Raw genomic sequence first — 22,117 nt, 5'->3', positions numbered from 1 at the left:
GATTGCCCCGACCTTCAAGCTGTCCTACCTTGTTCTCAGTATTACCATGGTTTTCAGTTTCTTTCTCTCCTTATTCCTTTGTTTATTATGCAACAAAACGTTAAAACGAGTAGGTTGACAGGTGATGTCATTGCTCCCTGGTCGAAATTGATGAGCCTGACAGCTAGCGATTTTGTCATGGACTCAGGTTTGTATAGTTAAGAAAAATACAAATTACTTTTAAAAGTTGTGATTTTAAAACTATGAAATAAGTTTATGATGGGTACAATGGTTTAGTCTTTCAAGAGAATTGACCTTATTTCAATTTTTGTGTAGTTGCCAAGATTCTAATTGAGTACAGTATTTCTGAACATAGGTTTATGTCTTATTGATATGCCTGTATTTGTATGTGATTAATTCAGTTATACTGATGAACCTTTTCACTGTTTTATGAACCTCATTAATCTTCATACTTTAATCTATTCAAGTTGAGTCGTATAAAGTACCGTATGTATTCTGCACCTCAGTTTCACCTGCTTACAATTGAATGCTCAATACTACACAGCTTTTTAGAAGTTTTATTCCAGCTGTGGCCAGATTGTGGAATGATCTTTCTAATCGGACAGTTAAATCTGTAGAACTTCAGAAGATCAAACTTGTAGCGATTGTATTTGTCCTGAATAGGCAGACATGAGTCTCTCTTCGTTAGTTAATGACATTTGCCATTTCATATCTAATGCAGAAAAAGACCAGTTTCACACTAGCAGTGCTCAAGGAAACAAATACATATTTAGATTTGTTCCGTAATTGAAATACAAACCACGCTATTTACATGGCGTAGCTGAACGACGAGCCATAAAAGTTTAAACGAGGGTTTCCTAACCCTCCGCTAGTTAGCGGGGGGTAGGGAGGGGTAACTAGCTACCCCTCCCCCTCACACACACCGGAGAATACTCCACTTTACTTTTGGCTCGGATAGCGATCGGAAGTCTCCGCTCCTATCCTCACTTGACGGCCATTATTGTTTTGTCTTTTAACTTACCTTTTCTTATACTTGAGATATTTAAACATTATTGATGTTTATGTATATTTTGGTGTATAGAAAATAGTAAGTTTCCTTTGCTTTCGGTGTTGTGCGGTGTGTGTTGTGTACGTTCTACGAGAGTGATCGCCGGCTTTGCAGGCCACTACGATCTTTTCTTGATCACGGCCTTTCACTCCTAGGCCACCACGGTTGCCTTCGTGGAGACCGGCCCTTCTCTTGAGGTCGTTCACCTCTTACTCTGTACTACGCCTACGATAGCCTCTCGGGACCGAGTCGCTATTTCGTTTTATTTGTCTCAATTATTGTTATGAATACAATTGTGTTTTAACTTTTCTGCTCAGGGCTCACGTCCCTTCGGGGGTCGGTGATCCTTGGAACATTCAAAGTCAGTTGCATAATTATAATGTTATACTGTAATTCTGTTTTGTTAACCTTAATCCCCCCCCCTCTCACCTGGGCATGCCGGGTGGGGGAGGGGGGGCGCATACCTTCTTTCGTTCTTGTTCTTTCCCTCAGGGTTTCTCTTCGGAGTTTCCCCCGGGAGAATTTCTGTTAAATAATTATTCTGTTTTATTTTCCAGTTGTTCCGTAACCGAAATACAAACCACGCTATTTACAAAGGGTATTACTTTTAGCGCAGCTGAAATGACGAGCCAATAGTTTTTAACGAGGGTTAATTACCCCCGCGCTAGTTAGCGGGGGGTGGGAAAGGGTAGCTTGCTACCCCACCCCCCTCCACACACCGGTGACTTGCTTCACTTCACTTTTGGCTCGGCGGTGATCAGACGTGTCTGCTCATCGTCTTCGTGACAGCCTTTAATTTTCTGCTTTTTCTTTTCAGCGTGTGTGTTGGTTGGAAGTTGACCTTCAGTTATTTTCTTTACTATGCGTACATGCCCTGGAGTTGCCGGCCGTCCTTGTGGGACTTTCATGTCGGACGTTAATACGGATCCACACACCCTCTGCCCTCAATGTCGGGGCCGACGGTGTGACCAGGATAACATGTGCCATGAGTGCAGGGAGTGGTCTGCCTCCCAGTGGGAAAGGTTTGGCCGTCGGCGTAAGAAGAAGTCCAAGAGAGACCGTTCTCCTCCGGGGTTAGCCTTGAAGGAGGAAGGTTCTTGGGACTCTTCTTCCGCCGCCCAAACCTCCTCCGAAGCTCCCCCTCGGCCGCCTCCTAAGGAGAGTCGTCCGAGTGGGAGCGCAGGCCCTTGTTCTGTTTCCCTACCTTCGGTGGGGGGAGAGGGCGTCGCCTCCCATAGCGAGGCGGTTCCCCCTCCTCCTCCGGGGGAGGTTATTAATAATGCCTTATCCAGTGATGATCTTTTACAGATTTGGTCGTCCCTGGGGCTTAAGGGCTTGCCCTCCAGGGTCGCTCTTATTGACCTTGTCTCGTTGGGGGCCGCTGTTAAGCAGTCGCCGGTGGTAGCAGAGGTAGACCCTCTGTCTATTGTCGACGTCGTGGTGACAGAGGCCTCCGATGTGGCTGGGCCTTCCGCCGCAGGTGCTGTTGCTGGTGATGGTGCTCAAGGCTCTCCTCCTCCTTCCGTACATCCTTCGAAGGGGGAAGTGAGTCCTTCGGTCTCGTCTGCTGCTCAGCTTCCTTCTGAGGGAAGTGTTTTGACGGAGACTCCCCTTCGGAGGACCGATGGTCCCGACGATCTCCCCCGAGGCCGCCTCCGCCATAAGGCTCACCGCCCTCTACGCCACAAGGGCCTCCCTTCCCCTTACAGGGGGACTAAGACACGCCTTTTTGGGTCTTCGTCCTCCGGAGGGGACTCTCCTCGTCAACCTCAACCTACGGCTCCGCCCTCCTTGAACCTCTCTGCAGACCGCTCACCATCTCCTGCCGGATCTTCGCCTTCTGGAGAACTCGTCACCCGACGGGCAACGGTCCCTTCGGGGCTAAGGGATTCTTCCCTTACGCGAGCAGTGCTAGCGCACAAGCGCTCTCCTGCTCGCCAGCGCTCTCCTGCTCGCCAGCGATCTCCTGCTCGCCAGCGCTCTCCTGCTCGCCAGCGCTCTCCTGCTCGCCAAGACTCTCCTGCTCGCCGACGCTCACCTGCTCGTCGGCTCTCTCCTGATGTTCGCCCCCCTCGCCAGCGCTCTCCTGCTCGTCAGCTCTCTTCCGAGCGTCAGCGCTCATTTGAGGACCATTGCCCTGCGGTCTCTGACCACCCTTTAGTTCCTGCTGAACTCCCTGCTCACCATCTGCCTGGTCCTGTGGCTACGCAACATCGTGCTGCGCGTGTGTCAGAAACACATGTTCGCCAACGCGCCAGCGATCTTCCCGTTCCTGCTCGTGAACGCGCCGCACCACCTGTCCTCTCACAGGACGCGCGTCGACCTTCTGCTCGCCAGCGATCACCAGCTCGCCAGCGATCACCTACGCGCCAGCGATTACCTCCTCGCCAGCGTTCACCTGCTTGCCAGCGCGCACAGGCGATCTTAGTATCGCCTATTCAACAGCGACAACTAACGCGCCGACGTTCGCCAACGCTCCTGAAGGAACATGGTTCGCCAGCTTCTAGCTCGCCATCGCGCGATCGCCCGCCTGCACATGCCGCTCGCCATCGCTCGCCATTGCACGATTGCCCTCCTGCGCATGCTGCTCGCCATCGCACGACCCTGCACGATCGCCCGCTTACGCATGCTGCTCCTCATCGCACAACCCTGAACGATCGCCCTCCTGCGGATGCTGATCACCATCGCACCCCATCACGCGATCATTCACCTGCGCATGCTGCTCGCCATCGCACAACCCTGAACGATTGCCCGCTTACGCATGCTGCTCCTCATCGCACAACCCTGAACGATCGCCCTCCTGCGGATGCTGATCACCATCGCACCCTATCACGCGATCATTCACCTGCGCATGCTGCGCGCCATCGCTTACCATTACGCGGTCATTCACCTGCGCATGCTGCTCACCATCGCACACCAGTGCGTCAACATACCACATCGCGCCATCGCCAACTTGAGCGACTGCACTCACCAGCTCGTCATCGATCGCCTGTAGATCTACATCGGCAGCGATCTTCCTCACCTACGCGGCAGCACGATCCCTCGCCGTCGCGCCAACGCTTGCGTTCGTCGCCTCGGACACGTGTTCATTTACCTGCCCACCCTCGCGCCCACTCGCCTGCGCGCCCGCGCGCCTGCGCGCCCGCTCGATCATCCACCTGCGCGCCCGCACGATCGCTCACCCGCACGATCGCTCACCCGCACGATCGCTCACCCGCACTCCCGCGCGACCATTCGCCCTCGCGCGACCATCGTTCGCGGCGAATTCCACAGCCGGTGGTAGCAGCAGGGACGCGTGCTCCTAGACGGCACTCGGGATCACCTCCATCCAAGCACAGGTTGGTAGGGCAGGACGAAGACAGGTCAGTACAGCATTCTTCCCCACCTTCTTTTCAGGCAGGTACCGTCGTGTCCACTCCAAAGGATCGCCCGATCCCTTTCTCTTTAGCGAGGATTTCGGACTCTGTGTCCTTGGAGCAGCAGACTTGGTTTGGTCTGCTGGCACGGGCGTTAGTGAGGGTTATGAAACCAGCACTCGCCGGCCAGGGTGACAAACCAGCGGCTGTCTCTCCTACGCTGAAGAGAAAGAGAGAAGTGGACTTCATGGTGACTTCCCCTAGGGCGAAGTTGGTTCCCAAGAGGTCGGTCTCGAAGGTCCCTTCTCCTGCACGAGTACTCTCTCCTTCTCCCGTGGACGAGGCCTTTCGGTCCTCAGGTGAGTCCAGTGGGGCGGTAGTCTTCCCCTCGGCACCAGGGGGGGAGACTTCACTTCAGGCAGGAGAATCGTCTCGTGAGGAAGGGGCCCCTCGAACCTCGTTGTTGGGATCCTGTATCCCTCCCAGGAGGGAACCCAAGGATTCCAAGACCGTCCCTAAATCCTCTGCAAGGATTCGTCAGGAACCCACGACTACCCAGGGGAATGTCCACGTATCACCCCAGGAAGAGATTCCTGGGGCAGGAAACTTAGCTGCCAGCCCGCAGGGAGGAGAACAGCAAGAGTCCGAATATGCCTTCTGGCAGGTCCTAAGCCTGATAAGGACACTTAACAGACTTACGGATCCAGTCATCGCCCCCCGTGAAGGCAAAGACACGATTCTGGATGAAGTGTTTGACGTTCGGAAGGCCCCTAAGACCAGTGCAGCTCTGCCCTGGTCTCGGGGGCTGAAGAGTGCCAGAGCTAGGGCCAACGCTCAGCTCGCACTTCTTGCCTCCTCCAGTCGTTCCACTGCCGGAAACAAGCTTATCCCTCCTCCTCGCCTTCAGCAGAGGAGGTATTTCGAGATCCTGGGTGAGCACAACCTCGCTCTTCCTCTCCATCACTCTGTGGAGGAGCTGGCGAAGGGAGTTCCCCTGGAGAAACTCTCTGCCCGGCAGGTGTCGTTCTCGGCGGCAGAGATCCTTAACCACGAGAAGGTCACTAAGTGTGCCATGCAGGCCACTTCGTGGCTGGACTTCTGGCTAGGATCTCTGGGCATCCTATTGCCATCGGAGGACTTGTCCAAGGAGACCAATAGGAAGGCCCTAGAGACCTTCTTGCTCTCGGGCACCCGCTCCATCGAGTTTTTTGCGCACCAGGTTACCACCCTGTGGGCCAACTCGGTGTTGAAGCGTCGCGATGCTCTGTCCTAGAGATTCCATCCGAAGGTCCCCGCCGTAGATGTGTGTAGGCTCCGACATGCTTCCCTTCTGGGGGAGAGCCTGTTTGAGCCTCAAGACTTGGAGCGAACGGCTGAGAGGTGGAGGAAATCCAGCACGGACTCCCTCCTCCACAGGGCCCTTACAACTCGGCCCTATAAGCCTCCAGCCCCGCCACAACAGCAGCAACAGCCTCGTAAGGCTCCCAAACAGGCACCGGCAGCTAAGAAAGTGGTGTCTAAGCCCCAGCCCTTTCCAGCCAAGGTCAAGAGGGGCGGTAAGTCCTCCAGGGGAGGCAAGACTCCTAGGGGTGGCGGCCGCGGCCGCAAGCCCTAGGGATGGCAGTCCCCCTGCGTGTCCACCTGTGGGGGGATGCCTTCAGCGTTGTGTCCGCAGGTGGCAGCAACACGGGGCCGATGCTTGGACGGTCTCAGTGATCGGCCAAGGTTATCGCGTCCCGTTCACGTCATCTCAACCTCCCCTGACAGCGAATCCAGTGTCGTTGAGCTCCTATGCCATGGGATCGGCAAAGGGGGTGGCCCTTCAGGCCGAAGTCGAGACCATGTTCGAGAAGGGTGCTCTCCAGGAGGTCGTGGACGGCTCCCCAGGCTTCTTCAGTCGACTCTTTCTTGTAAAGAAGGCTACTGGAGGCTGGAGACCCGTCATCGATCTCTCAGCTCTGAACAGGTTTGTCAAACAAACCCGGTTCAGCATGGAGACAGCAGACACGGTCAGACTTGCGGTGAGACCACAAGACTTCATGTGTACACTGGATCTAAAGGACGCGTACTTCCAGATCCCAATCCATCCGTCTTCCAGGAAGTACCTGAGATTCTGCCTAGACAGCAAGATCTACCAGTTCAAGGTGCTGTGTTTCGGTCTCTCCACAGCTCCTCAGGTGTTCACCAGAGTGTTCACCCTGATTTCATCTTGGGCGCACAGGAACGGCATTCGTCTCCTTCGTTACCTAGACGATTGGCTGATCCTAGCAGACTCGGAGTCGACCCTTCTTCGGCACCGAGACAGGCTTCTGGATCTTTGCCAGGATCTGGGGATCGTGGTAAACCTCGAGAAGTCCTCTCTGCAGCCGTCCCAACGACTGGTTTATCTAGGCATGCTAATAGACACTAATCTCCACAAAGCCTTTCCATCAGACGACCGGATAGCAAGGCTGAGGAGGGTGGCGGAGCCTTTCCTCAGGCGAAAAGAACTCCCCGCCCAATCGTGGTTGCGTCTCTTAGGCCACCTATCCTCCCTGGCCCGTCTGGTTCCAAACAGCCGCCTCAGGATGAGATCCCTTCAATGGCGGCTCAAGTCCCGGTGGAATCAAGGATCCGATTCCCCAGACATTCTGATCCCAATGGGGTCTCTGGAACAGACGGACTTGCGGTGGTGGCTAGCCGACGAGAACCTGCGGAAGGGAGTGAGTCTTCTCGTCCTCCCCCCGGAATTGACACTGTTTTCGGACGCGTCAAAAGAAGGGTGGGGGGCGCACGTTCTGAACCAGAGGGCCTCAGGCCTTTGGTCAGAATCAGAAAAGTGCCTACACATCAACCTGCTAGAATTGAAGGCCGTCTTTCTGGCTCTTCAGCAGTTCCAACGGTCCCTGGCGGGTCACTCCGTGGTGGTGATGAGCGACAACACCACGGTAGTGGCTTATATCAACAAGCAGGGAGGCACTTTTTCGCAACAGCTATCCCATCTTGCAGTAGAGACTCTGAGGTGGACCGAAACCCACTCGATAACACTATCAGCTCGCTTCATTCCTGGCAAGAGGAATGTGCTCGCCGACAGTCTGAGCAGGGCTTCGCAGATAGTGAGTACCGAGTGGTCTTTGGATCCTCAGATAGCCAACAAAGTCCTGACTTTGTGGGGTTCCCCAACGGTGGACTTGTTCGCGACAGTGTTGAACTTCAAGCTGCCCCTGTACTGCTCACCAGTCCCGGACCCCAAGGCACTCTGGCAAGATGCTTTCCAGCAACGGTGGGACAACATCAACGTGTACGCCTTCCCACCATTCTGTCTGATGAGAAGGGTGCTCAACAGGACCAGACTATCGGTCAACTGTTCCATGACTATAGTAGCTCCGCTATGGCATCACGCGGAATGGTTTCCGGACCTTCTGCAACTCCTGACGGAACTCCCAAGGGAGCTTCCTCCACGACACGAGCTTCTCAGACAACCCCACTCCGGTGTCCCTCACAGGGCCGTAGCCTCGCTTCGGCTTCACGCCTGGAGACTATCCAGCGTCTCCTCGCGGAGAGAGGCTTTTCGCAACAGGTTGCGGAGAGAATGTCTCGGCACCTGCGAAGGTCCTCTGAGGGAGTCTACCAAGGGAAGTGGAGAGTCTTTTGTGGTTGGTGTCGTGGAAGGGGTATCTCTCCACTCGATGCCACTATTCCAGCAATAGCGGACTTCCTTGTGTATCTGCGAGAAGAAATGCGCCTTTCTGTCTCGGCGGTAAAAGGCTATCGCTCAGCCTTAAGCTTGGCCTTCAGATTGAAGGGCGTGGATATTTCTTCGTCGCTAGAACTCTCTTTACTCATACGCAGCTATGAGCTTACCTGCCCCCAGTCGGAAGTGAGACCCCCTCCTTGGAACGTGGTTCGAGTCCTCAGGTCTCTCAAGAGACCTCCCTTCGAGCCATTACGCCAGGCCTCCGATCGCCACCTGTCTTGGAAGACGGCTTTCCTACTCGCCTTGGCCTCGGCCAAGCGAGTTAGTGAACTTCATGGTCTCTCGTATGACATCGCCCATTCAAGGGGATGGGGGGAGGTAACGTTCAGGTTCGTCCCTGAGTTTGTGGCCAAGACTCAGAATCCTGGAGTGCCGGATCCTCGGTTCGACTCTTTCAGGATCGCGAGTCTCCGTTCTGTAACCAACGACCCAGACCAGCTGCTACTATGCCCAGTGAGGTGTCTGAGGTACTACTTGAAGAGAACGGCTGCAGTCCGTCCTCATGTGCGAGCTTTGTTTGTGAGCACAGGCAGGACAAAGAGGAGGGTCACCAGGAACACCATCTCTGCTTGGATTCGAAGGGTTATCCACCATGCCCTGAATCCTGACCCTCCTCCGTCATGTCGCCCTCGGGCCCACGATGTCAGGGGTATTGCTACATCCCTGGCCTTCAAGAGAAACTTCTCTGTGACGCAGGTACTTCAAGCTGGGGTCTGGAAGCGTCAAACGACCTTCACAGCCCACTACCTGCAAGACGTGACCCACAGGAGCCTCGATACGTTCTCTATCGGCCCTGTGGTGGCTGCACAACAGCTGGTCTAACCTCAGGCTCCTTTTTGGACAAGTAGCAGTAGGTTGAGGGCGTTGTTACCCGGTCTTAGTCTGCGTGAATGAAAGAGTATGTCTGACCCTTACTTCTTTCTTCATTCTCCCCTCTCTTGGGGAAGCAGCATCCTGGTCCTCGCATAGCTGACCTCGACCTCTGCAGGTAACCCATGCTTCTTTGTGCTCCTAGTATTAAGCTTAATACTGTTGCGTCTCCCATACCCTGACGAGGTGGTATGGGGAACGTCCTATCCTAGAATTCCTATCTGAAGGTCTCAAGGTCAACTTCATAGGACGAGTCACACTCTCCTCCTCACACTGCTTATGTAGGCCACTCGTTCCTAGCGATGCTAGGAACCTGTGAGGTACAGGGGCTCCCTCTCTCTAGTGCTGCTCACTGAGGGATCGAGCCCCCGGGCAAGCCGAAGTCAGTAAGGCTGGGGACTTTCCACCCTTCCTAAGGGGTAAGTCACCCTTTGTAAATAGCGTGGTTTGTATTTCGGTTACGGAACAAATGACAAATTCGAAGATAATTTGTATTTTTCCTAACCATACAAACCTTAGCTATTTACACATATGTGCCCGCCATCCCTGACCCCCAAGTCAAGTCCTACCTCTAAGTGAAGTGAAGCAAGTCACCGGTGTGTGGAGGGGGGTGGGGTAGCAAGCTACCCTTCCCCACCCCCCGCTAACTAGCGCGGGGGTAATTAACCCTTGTTAAAAACTATTGGCTCGTCATTTCAGCTGCGCTAAAAGTAATACCCTTTGTAAATAGCCAAGGTTTGTATGGTTAGGAAAAATACAAATTATCTTCGAATTTGTCATTTTACGATGCTGTTTCTTCGTGCCTGTTGTGTGCCTTCGAAGCAGAGCTGTCCTGTTTATCCTGGGGAGTCGGCTTCGCCGCCGTCTCTCAAGGCATTCGTTAGGGGCGTTCCCTTCTCTTAGAAGTTCCCCCGTGACTACTGCCAGCTCTTCATTGCATCCCAGAACGAGAAGGAGGTTCGCCTCCAGGGTAGTTAGTTAACTTCCATTTTTTACTTTTCCTTGGTCCTTAGGCGGTTATGCTCTTAGGGCTGAGCGGCCGCCCTTGTGACTTGTTAAAGGGGCTGAACGGTTGCAAGGCTAGACCATGGTACTAGCGATTATGCTCTCGGGGCTGAGCGGTCGCTTCTGTAGCTACGCTCAAGGGGCTGAGCAGCTGCAGGATCAGTCTGGCCCTCTCTCGTTCGCGAGGGAGGCCGCACTAAGGGCTCCTCCTCGGAGTATTGCTCCTTTTGTCTCTTCTACGAAGTGAGAGGACACTCACAGAGACTCCTCTTCGGAGGATTGTTCCTGTTTACGTCTGCTGATCTCACAGCCTTTCGGGGCTCCATCACCAGTCTCTTCTACGAAGTGCTCACCTCTCTCGTTCGCGAGAGAGGCCACTCATAGAGACTCCTCTTCGGAGGTTTGTTCCTGTCGTCAACAGCTTGCTGTTCAGTCACTAGCACTTCGGTGTTTAGTGACAGGGAACCTTCGGTTTCTCTTTTTCCCTGACCCTTCGGGGTCTTGAAGCCTTAGTTACGCAGTTCCTTTGGGCTCTCGTAACTTTAGTCACTTCTTCACTTCGGTGATTAGTGACGGAGAAACTTTGGTGTCTCGTTGCGTTGACCCTTCGGGGTCTCGCAACTAATCCCCTCGGGGCCTCGTTACTCAGGCTACGTTAGACCCTTGGTCTCTCGTCCCTCAGTGTACCTGTTGCCTGCTGTATCCGTTCCTGACTGCAGACGCACTTTGGGCGCCCACGCCCCCGTTATCTAACGGGCTCCTCCCTTCGGGGCAGGAGAGACCTTGAGTAAGTCCTTCAAGTGCCAGGTATCTCCTGCGCGCCAACGTTCCCTTACGCGCTAGCGCTCGACTGCTGTTCCTGCTGTTCCTGAGTCTGCCTTCAGAGACACCCTGTTCCAGTATTCAGTTAGGCTGCTACCAACGTTCCCTGCGCATTTGCGCACATCGTTGGGGTTCCTGAGATAGCGCACTGGCGCTCACCAGCGTTTCAGCCTACGGTGTCTCAAGTCTCTTCTATGAAGGACACCTCTCCCGTTCGCAGGAAAGGTACCTCACAGAGACCACTCCTCGGAGTATTTAGCAGTCCATCAGTTGATCGTCGGCACTGAAGTAGACCTGATCCTCTTCAGGGGATGCCCTCCCTTTTAGGGACACATCCCAATTCCTGATCTACGAGTTAGCCGATCCTTCAACTATTTCCGACGATCTTCTGTTACACAGGGGCCTACGATCTTCACTTGTGCATAAGCGCTGAAGACCGCCCGCGTGCGGGATTATTTCCCGCGCGCGATCCCGTGATCGTCGAGGATCGTTAGCCGACGATCTTCTGATACGCGCTAACGATTAAGCGTTGATGATCGCCCGCGCGCGGGACGACTTCCCGCGCGCGATTTCGCGATCATCTAGGATCGCGTGATCGGCTAGGATCGTTAGCTGACGATCTTCTGTTACGCGCTAACGTGTAAATGCTGTAGATCGCCCGTGCGCGATCTCCAAGGCCCTTCCGCTCGAGGTTTTTCTGCGCGCAATCCTCGAAGATCGTTAACCTGGCAACGGTTGTTAGCCGGCGATCTTTGGATCCAGCGCTAGGCGCGCAAGCACTGGCGATCTTCTTAGTGCGCGTAAGCGCCGAGGATCGGTCTGTGCGCGGGATGGTTTCCCGCGCTCGACAACAAGGCCGTTCGCGCGCGGTTCTCCGCACGCGATCATCGACGGCCGTTAGCCGGCGATCTTCGGATCCGGCGCTAAGCGCGCAAGCACCGACAATCTTCTTAGTATGCATAAGCTCCGATGATTGTTCTGTGCACGGGATGGTTTCCCGCACACAGCAACGAGGCCATAACCGCGCGTGATCGTCGACGCCCGTTAGCCGCCGATCTTCGAATTCGGCGTTAGGCACGCGAGCGCCGATGATCTTCACAGTTCGCGTAAGCGCCGAAGATCGTTCCGTTCACGGGATGTGTTCCCGCGCGTGACCATTGAGGCTCACGCATCCATCGCACGGATCGTCCGCGCGCGGTTTCCCGCTCGTGATCGTCGTAGATTGTCCGCGCATGGGCACAGAGGTTTTCCCGCTCGTGATCGCCAACTATCTTCTCTCGCGCGCGAGCGCCGACAGTCTTCGCTCACGCGTGAGCGTCGAAGATCGTCCGTGCTTGCGCGAATCGTCGACGATCGTCTTTTATAGTTGGAGATCAGAAGCACGCGGGCACCATGGTTTCCTGCTCACTGTCCTACGGTCTTCTCTCGCGCTAGCGCCGACGATCTTCGTACTCGCGTAAGCGCTGAAGATCGTCAGCGTTATTCTTCTGTGCGTGGGATGGTTTCCCACACGCAATCGCCGACGGTGCCAGCACCGGCGATCTTTTTCGCCGAGATCGTTCGCGCGTGGTATGGTTTCCCTTGCTATCGCCCACGATCTTTCATGCGCAAGCGCCAGCGATCTGCATATGTGCGGAAGCACGGGGATCGTTCACGCGGACACCGATACGCTCACGCGGGCATGCGGGTGCGGTTATACTGCTAAGCATGCTTTATTCAAGCGCTACCCAGATCTGTGCTTTTCGCGCGATCGTCAGCGTGATCGGCGCACCGTTCTCCGACGCGACCGCGCCCTGTTTACATCAGGGCTTATGGCGGTCAGGCCACCTCCGCGTTTCCCTCCCCCGCAGCGCAGAGCAGCGCCCTCTCCGGAGGGGGAGAGGTTTCTGGATAGGTCAAAGGTCTCTTCTCCCTTCTTTGCAGGTTCTCTACGGGCGAACCCTCATGTGTCATCTCCCCCAGAGGATCGAACGACCCTCTTTCCTCCAGAGGGACTCTCTGTCAGCGCAAGGGTTGGTCAGAACGTTCAAGCAGGCTATGAGCCTGTGCCTTCTGACTGGGGTCACTATTCAGTAGCAGCTTCCTCTCCCCCTGTAGGAGGTGAGAGGAATCTCTGGCTTGATATCTCCCCCAAGGACTATCCTGTCCCTTCGCGAGTCCTTATGCAGGCGATGAGCCCTCCTCGGCCTTAATCTCCCCTCCCCTGCGGATGAGCACTACCCCTCCCCAGGAGGGTCGGAAGACCCGGTTCTCTCCCCCCTTCACTCCATTGGGAGAATCCCCGCCTCTTCCTGAGGGTCCTATCGTGCGGAGGGGGCGAAGCCTTACGTCCTTCATTGCTGGGGTCCTGTTTCCCTCCTAGGAGGGATCCTAAGGCCCTGTTTTCCGCAAGGATCCGACAGGATCCAGTTCGACTCTTGGGGCATGTCTACGAGTCTCCCCAGGAAGAGCCTCCGGGGATGGGAGACCTTGCTGCCAGTCCATCAGGAGGAGGAGCTCCAGGGGTCGGAACTTGCGTTCTGGCAGGTTCTGGCCCTCAGGAGGAACCTCAAGGGGATCCCAGACTCAGAGATTCCTCTTCGGTAAGGGAAGGATTTGGTCCTGGACCGAGTTCTACTCACCCAAGGACTCCCTTACGCCAGTGCAGCTTGCCCTGGACTCAGGGAATGGAGAGCGCCAGAGACTAGGCCGAGGGCCAGCTCTCCGAGCTTGTCTCCTTCCACAGTCCCGGTTGGTTTCGAACCCCTCCCTCCTCCCTGGGTAGGGATCGGTGAGGGGACGGGCCCTCCGGGCAGAAGTCCAGTCCATGTCGGAGAGACGTCCCCTCCAAGAGGTGGCCATCGGGTTTCGAGGCCTCCGTAATCGTCTCCTTCCCTTCTCGACTCTGTACAGGGTTGTCAAACAGTCTCCGTTCAGCATAGCGACAGCAGACGCGGTCAGCTTTGCGGTGAGACCGCAAGTCTTCATGTGTACACTGGTCCGGTAGGACTCGTACTTCCGGTCCCGGTTCACCCATCTTCAAGGAAGTACTTTGGAATCCGCCTGAAAGGCGGATATACCAGTTCAAGGGCTGTGCTTCGGCCTCTCCACGGCACCTCAACAATTCTCCGATACTTCCTCTCGGATCTCTTCACGGGCTCTCAGCATCGGCATCCGGCTACTCCGTTTCCTGGGTGACTGGCCGATCCTGGCAGACTCGAAGGCTTCCCTTCTTCGTCTTCGGGACAAGCTCCTCGGACTTTACCAAGTTCTAAAGATCATGGTAGTCCTCGAGGAGTCCTCCCCGCAGCCCTCTCAGAGTCTGGTATACCGAGCCTGGTCTTAGGCTCCTATCTCCCATAGCCTTCCCTTCAGACGACAGGGTACCAAGGCAGAGGAAGGTCGCGAGACCTTTCCTCACACGAGAAGACCCTTCAACCCAAGGTTGCTACGTCTCTCCTCTGTGGCCCGTCTGGTTTCCACAGTCGACCCCAGGATGAGTTCTCTCCAGTGGCGACTCGGGGCGCGGGGAGTCGGGGGCACGTCTCCCCAGACGCCGAGACCCCTAGGGGACAACCGGTACAGACGAACCCATAGGGGTTGGAAGCAGACGAGGGCCTACAATAGGGAGTGGTCCTTCTCTTCCTTCCCCCTAACTTGATGCTGTCTTCGGACGCATCAAAGAAAAGGGGGGGGGGGCCACGTTCTGATCCACGAATCCTTAGGCCGGTGGTCAGAACCAGGAAGAACCTTCTCTAGTCCTACTAGAGACGGAAACCGTGTTTCTCTCACTTCAGTAGCTCCACCTAGCCTGGCGGACTACTCTGTAGTTATGAGGATCAACAACACCACAGTGATGGTTTTCTGGCCCAGACAAGGAGGTACTTTTCAGTACAACCATCCCATCCTGCGGTAGAGATGCCGGGATGGTCCGAGTCCCCCTCGGTCTCCTTGGCAGCTCGCTTGATTCCAGGCAAAGGAATGGGCTCGCCGACAGTCTGAGCAGTGTGTCACGGACACCACATTCCAAGTAGTCTTTGGATCCTCAAGTAGCCTACAAGTCCTGACTTGGTGGGGCTCCCTCGGTGGACTGGTTCGCTACAGCACTGAGCTGCAAGCTCCCGCTGTACTGCTCCCCGGTCACGGATCCCAAGGCCTTCTGTTAGGTTGCCTTCCAGCAACAGTGGGACACCATCGATGTGTTGCCTCCGTAGCTTGCTCCACTTCCTGCCGGGAGTCTATCCAGCATCTCCTCAAAGAGAGAGGATTTTCGCAACAAGTGGCGAAAAGGAGGCCTGGACACCTGCGCAAGTCTTCCGCAGTAGTCTCCCAGGTGAAAGAGCGAGTTTCTGTGGCCGGTGTCGGGGAGAGGGCATCCCTCCACACGATACCGCTTCCAGCAATAGCGGAGCCCCTATTGGGATTGCGGGATAAATGTGCCTTTCAGTTTCGACTGTGAAAGGCTATCCCTCAGCCTTAAGTCTTGCCTCCTGGCTCTAGGGACAAACATTTCTCCCCCGCTGGAACTCTTCCTTCGCATGCGAAGCCTTGTCCTCTCCTGCCCTCAGTCGAAGGTGAGACCTCCTCCTTGGGACGTGGTTCGAGTCCTCAAGTCTCTAAAGAGACCCCCTGACGAACCACTACGTAAGTCCTGAGACCACCACCTTTCTGGGTAGACAGTGTTCCTGCTAGCCTATCTTCAGCCAAGCGAGTCACATGGTCTCTCTTATGACTTCGCCCATTCAGGGGGTTAGGGGGAGGCAACATTCAGGTTCGTCCCTGAAGTTTGTTGCCGAGACTCAGAATCCGGGAGTGCCGGACCCGCTATTCGACTCCTTCCAGGGTTCGAGTCTCCGTCCTGTAGCGGATGACTCAGACCATCTCCTACCTTGCCGGTAGGGAGTCCGAGCTGGTGTCTTCAGAGGACAGCTGCAGTTTGTCTCCAGACTCAAGTCTCGTTCGTGGATCCTGGGTAACGAGGAGAAGGGTCTCCAGGAGCTCCATCTCGGCCCGGATTCTCAGGGTGCTACCCCTGGCCTTGAATCCTGACCCTTCTCCGTCGCATCGCCCTAGAGCCCATGATGTCAGGGGCTTAGATACGTCCCTGCCCTTCATGGAGCATCTTTCAGTGACGCAGGTCCTACAAGCGGCGATGTTGAAGCATCAGACCTTCTTCTCAGCCCCTTACCTGCAAGACATGACCCACAGGAGGCTCGATGCGTTTCTATCGGCCCTGGGGTGGCTTCACAACAGCTGGTCTAAACCTCAGGCTCCTTGATGGACAAGTAGCAGAAGGTTGAGGGCATTGTTACCTGGTGTTAGTCTGCATGAATGAAAAGATCTGTCTGGCCCTTATTCTTTTCTTCATCCTCTCCTCCCTTGGAGAAAGCAGCATCCTGGGTTCTCTGCACAGCTGACCTTAAACCACTGCAGGTAGACCATGCTTCCTTGTGTTCCGATTATCAGGTGTAATACTGTCATGTCCCCATACCCTGATGAGGTGGTATTGGGAGAGTCCTAACCTGGATTTCCTTCTGAGGGACTCCAGGGCAACTGCCTGGGACAAGTCACTTTTCACCTTCGCACACACCTTACGTAGGCCGCGGCAGTTTCACAACCGCCAGCGAGGAGCAGGGATTCCTTATTGTCCGAGTTCTTGACCGCTCGAATATGGAATCCCCGGGCAAGCCAAAGCCAGTATGGCCGGGACTTACCACCCTTCCTAAGGGTTAAGTCACCCCATGTGAATAGCGTGGTTTGTATTTCAGTTACGGAACAAATGACAAATTCGTAGATAATTTGTATTTTTCCTAACTATACAAACCTTAGCTATTTACAGTTATGTGCCCGCCAGCCCTGTCCCCCAAGATAAGTCCTACCTCTAAGTAAAGTGGAGAATTCTCCGGTGTGTGTGAGGGGGAGGGGTAGCTAGCTACCCCTCCCTACCCCCCGCTAACTAGCGGAGGGGTAGGAAACCCTCGTTAAAACTTTTATGGCTCGTTGTTCAGCTACGCCGAAGTAATTACCCCATGTAAATAGCTAAGGTTTGTATAGTTAGGAAAAATACAAATTATCTACAAATTTGTCATTTTAGAAAACTGAACTTTTGTACAGTTCTACTGTCTGGATATTTCTGCTACCCCAAATTAGGCTGACATAAAACAGTAGGTTTGTGGTGAAAACATTATATACAGTATTAAGAATAATAATGAGATTGTAAGAAGAATTTTCTTAGCAAATGACTGTATAAAAAGCCCTTTTCTGAGTGGAGATATCTTACTGTGGTGAAGTGGTTTGTGAATTGCCATGATCAGCGAAGCTGTACTAGCCAGGGCCACCCACACTAGGTTGGTTTGCTGCGAGACGAAAATCTCCCACCATTACCAATCTGCACTGACCAGCATGGTGATAAAAACTGGCCAAATCACAGACATGAATTGACTGAGGCCTTTGTCCTGCAGTGGACTAGAAATGGCTGCATTTGTTGTTGTTGTTGTATAAAAAGCAAGTGAACAGTAACAGTTAGGCAGATTACATGCCACTGTTTACTTTGCCTGAGTTCTTAATTCTGTTTTTCACATTATTGAAAAATTTATTAACGCACAGTTTTTATTATAGTGTTTTAAAATGACAAACTATTTTAGTGTGGTATTTTTCACCTCATTAGTCTTTATGCCTTAACCTATTCAATTTTAGTATAAAAATCAAAGAATACATTATTACTTTGGAATTCTATGGAATTATTAGATTATTTCGATCACTTTAAAACAGTTAATGAAAAAAATGTTAAAATCTCAAATTTTCTCTTACAGATGTTGGACTCGATAATGACCGTATGAAGAGATTTACTCCACCAAACTCAAGTACAGTACCTCAAAGGACATATATTCCATCGAGAAGTTAAATTTGATCCCCCTCTTTTGAAAGAAGACCCATTTGATGGATATTGTTCCTCATCTTGTAGTTTACGGTGACTGTACATCAAACTCCTACGGTTTCTTTAAACTCTACTACTATTTTGTTCATTGACAGATCTTTTGTATTTAAAAACCAAATGAAAGACAATTTTATACATGAGTTTATGAACTTGAAGTAATGTGACTCTATAGTACTGGGTTAGATCAACAGCAAGGTAACCTAATGAAAGAAGAAAATAAATCCTTGAGTTGAAAGAATAACGTATTATACAGGAAGTCGTAGAGGTGTACAGTACTGTATACGTATGTCATTCTCTTGATGAAAAACATTAGGTATAGCTTTAATCTATACATTTCATATGAAGAGTACTGTATATACCATTTTTTATATGTTATACTGTACAATATATTCATAGATATTTTCACACTATTCATACAGTATAAGGAAAGTACTTGTATTATCTGCTGAAGATAGGAGAAACAAAGAAATGGATGAATTAGGTATACTGTACTATTTAGATATGTGAACTTGAAAGTTTTCAATCTCATTACGATTTTTATTTTTTTTTAATGAATTTGGACTTAGATGTCCATAATTGTAGGTATTAACAAAATGTTATACTGTTTCATAAAGGTTTTTTTATGTAGGCACCATCAGTTTTTTCAGTAGAAGGGTAAAATCAAACCAGACCGTTTACATGAAATATAAAAGCTTTCAATACTTATAGTCTGAGCTCTAAATTGGACATTTAATACCTGAAAAAGCTTTATGTTATGATATATCACAGTTAATGTTATAGGTGTCATGAAAGACAAGGATTGGGGAAGTCATTATTTTTGGAAGGAAGACTTTCAATAGAGTTTTAGAAGTAAATGTTTTGGGTTAGTTGTCATTATAGCTGAATTTCTCTGTGATTTAACGCATTTAGTAACAAGAAACACCGTAAAGGGAAGGATGGGTGAAGTCATTATTTTCAGAAGGAAGAATTTCGATAGAGGTTTTGTAGTACAGTACTTTCTTAGGTTTCTTTGTCATCATAGTTGAATTTGTGTATGTGTTCAGTATTGTTCGTAGTAGCTTAGCAACAAGTACCCAGAGAACAGTACAGTATTTTAAATTTAATATAATTCATCTATACAGGTCAAATAATTTACAAATCTATGGTTAATTACCGATGAAGAATTAGTCTTGTCAGGTATATTCATACATAGCACCCATAGTTCCATGTGATTTATACACTTTATATAAAGTAGACATCCTGGCATTTTGTTCCTCAGAGGTGTTCGAATTTTATGCAACTTTTAGGGCTTACTAGGTATTTTTATAACATTGTTAATTGGCAAAATACATTTAGTTTTTTTTAAGAAATTTCCCATTGAAAAATATTCCTGTTTTGATTTCTGGACTTAACTCAGTCAAGAGGGAAACTTTTTTTATCTGGAAGATTCTGTAAAGTGCTTTTTAGAATTTTGTAGCAAATAGATAACATTTTGGTCTCAGCTCTTTGATGAATAGCTTTTGTATCCATTTTTTCATTTTGTCTGAAAAGATGATTATTTGTCCCATTTTGCTATGATCCTATTACTGTAAATGTATTCTGCCTATTAAGGATTATATTAGGGTTTGATATTGTACATATACTGCAGAAGTGGCAATACGTCGTTCAATTTAAAAGGTCTGTTTTTAGTAAAGTTTTTTTTAAGAGGATAATGTCTCCTGTAAGGTGTGTAAGTGCTCATTTGAAAAACAAACCTAAGAACTTATTGAATCTCCATGACAGATCTACATCAAAATGTCAAACTATTTTCCTTAAGGGATATTTGAACCTCTTTTTTGTGTCTTTTAGCCCATCGTTAAGCTCTGCTAAGATTTTCCTTTTCACCTTTTGTATTTTAGCTGTTGTTCATTAACTATTATATCAATAATTCACTCATACTTTTTCAAGTACATAAGTTACGTTGTGGATCACCAGGTTTGATAAAGTGCCAGAGTGACTTACGGTGACGAGGTTCTTACAAAAGTATTTTTTTACTCTACTCTATCTGTATGATGGTTGCATATAGTTCCATGTCCATGATATGAACTCTTCCACTTTTTTCTTGTCTACTTTGGGCCATTAATATCCTTGGAATTGATTTGAATATTGTTTCATGCTAGCTTTTTGTAGTAGAAATTTATCCTTCTTTGTTATGGTTACAATTACTCTACATAAGGTAAAATAGGAAGTATTGAAACAATATATTGGGTACTTTATGCTCAGTCATAAGAGGGAAGACCTCAAGTAATTTCAAGATGTACTGTATGTAAATACCTACTCAGTGTGTGTGAATTGCAGAGGGCAAAATGTTTTAGGTAGACTTTAAAAGAGATTTGTTCCGTAACCGAAATACAAACCACGCTATTTACAAAGGGTATTACTTTTAGCGCAGCTGAAATGACGAGCCAATAGTTTTTAACGAGGGTTAATTACCCTCGCGCTAGTTAGCGGGGGGTGGGGAAGGGTAGCTTGCTACCCCTCCCCCCTCCACACACCGGTGACTTGCTTCACTTCACTTTTGGCTCGGCGGTGATCAGACGTGTCTGTTCATCGCCTTCGTGACAGCCTTTAATTTTCTGCTTTTTCTTTTCAGCTTGTGTGATTGGTTGGAAGTTGACCTTCAGTTATTTTCTTTTATTTACTATGCGTACATGCCCTGGAGTTGCCGGCCGTCCTTGTGGGACTTTCATGTCGGACGTTATTACGGATCCTCACACCCTCTGCCCTCAATGTCGGGGCCGACGGTGCGACCAGGATAACATGTGCCGTGAGTGCAGGGAGTGGTCTGCCTCCCAGTGGGAGAGGTTTGGCCGTCGGCGTAAGAAGAAGTCCAAGAGAGACCGTTCTCCTCCGGGGTTAGCCTTGAAGGAGGAAGGTTCTCGGGACTCTTCTTCCGCCGCCCAAACCTCCTCCGAAGCTCCCCCTCGTCTGCCTCCTAAGGAGAGTCGTCCGAGTGGGAGCGTAGGCCCTTGTTCTGTTTCCCTACCTCCGGTGGGGGGAGAGGGCGTCGCCTCCCATAGCGAGGCGGTTCCCCCTCCTCCTCCGGGGGAGGTTATTGATAATAATGCCTTATCCAGTGATGATCTTTTACAGATTTGGTTGTCCCTGGGGCTTAAGGGCTTGCCCTCCAGGGTCGCTCTTATTGACCTTGTCTCGTTGGGGGCCGCTGTTAAACAGTCGCCGGTGGTAGCGGAGGTAGACCCTCTGTCTATTGTCGACGTCGTGGTGACAGAGGCCTCCGACGTGACTGGGCCTTCCGACGCAGGTGCTGTTGCTGGTGATGGTGCTCAAGGCTCTCCTCCTCCTTCCATGCATCCTTCGAAGGGGGAAGTGAGTCCTTCGGTCTCGACTGCTGCCCAGCTTCCTTCTGAGGGAAGTGTTTTGACGTAGACTCCCCTTCGGAGGACCGATGGTCCCGACGATCTCCCCCGAGGCCGCCTCCGCCGTAAGGCTCACCGCCCTCTACGCCACAAGGGCCTCCCTTCCCCTTACAGGGGGACTAAGAGGCGCCTTTTTGGGTCCTCGTCCTCCAGGGGGGACTCTCCTCGTCAGCCTCAACCGACTGCTCCGCCCTCCTTGAACCTCTCTGCAGACCGCTCACCATCTCCTGCCGGATCTTCGCCTTCTGGAGAACTCGTCACCCGACGGGCAACGGTACCTTCGGGGCTAAGGGATTCTTCCCTTACGCGAGCAGGGCTAGCGCACAAGCGCTCTCCTGCTCGCCAGCGCTCTCCTGCTCGCCAGCACTCTCCTGCTCGCCAGCGCTCTCCTGCTCGCCAGCGCTCTCCTGCTCGCCAGCGCTCACCTGCTCGCCAGCGATCTCCTGCTCGCCGACGCTCACCTGCTCGTCGGCTCTCTCCTGATGTTCGCCCCCTCGCCAGCGCTCTCCTGCTCGTCAGCTCTCTTCCGAGCGTCAGCGCTCATTTGAGGACCATCGCCCTGCGGTCTCTGACCACCCTTTAGTTCCTGCTGAACTCCCTGCTCACCATCCACCTGGTCCTGTGGCTACGCAACATCGTGCTGCGCGTGTGTCAGAAACACATGTTCGCCAACGCGCCAGCGATCTTCCCGTTCCTGCTCGTGAACGCGCCGCACCACCTGTCCTCTCACAGGACACGCGTCGACCTTCTGCTCGCCAGCGATCACCAGCTCGCCAGCATCACCTACCTACACATGCTGCTCGCCATCGCACGACCCTGCATGATCGCCCGCTTACGCATGCTGCTCCTCATCGCACAACCCTGAACGATCGCCCTCCTGCGGATGCTGATCACCATCGCACCCTTTCACGCGATCATTCACCTGCGCATGCTGCTCGCCATCGCACAACCCTGCACGATCGCCCG

General features: G+C 52.0%; 1 long non-coding RNA gene across 1 annotated transcript in view; it reads left to right on the top strand.

Moving 5' to 3' along the window:
• LOC137627419 (uncharacterized) overlaps positions 1–19,937 on the top strand; it is a 46,515-nt gene extending 26,578 nt beyond the window's left edge. Inside the window, exon 3 of the long non-coding RNA XR_011041160.1 lies at positions 17,629–19,937. This is a non-coding gene — a long non-coding RNA (uncharacterized lncRNA). The remainder of the gene's footprint in view (positions 1–17,628) is intronic.
• Positions 19,938–22,117: the final 2,180 nt, after the last annotated feature.

This window comes from Palaemon carinicauda, chromosome 35 (genome assembly GCF_036898095.1).
Source record: "Palaemon carinicauda isolate YSFRI2023 chromosome 35, ASM3689809v2, whole genome shotgun sequence".
NCBI classification, from domain to species: Eukaryota; Metazoa; Arthropoda; class Malacostraca; order Decapoda; family Palaemonidae; genus Palaemon; species Palaemon carinicauda.
The sequence above is the reverse complement of the archived record's forward strand: the minus strand, read 5'-3'. Positions and strand labels throughout refer to the sequence as shown.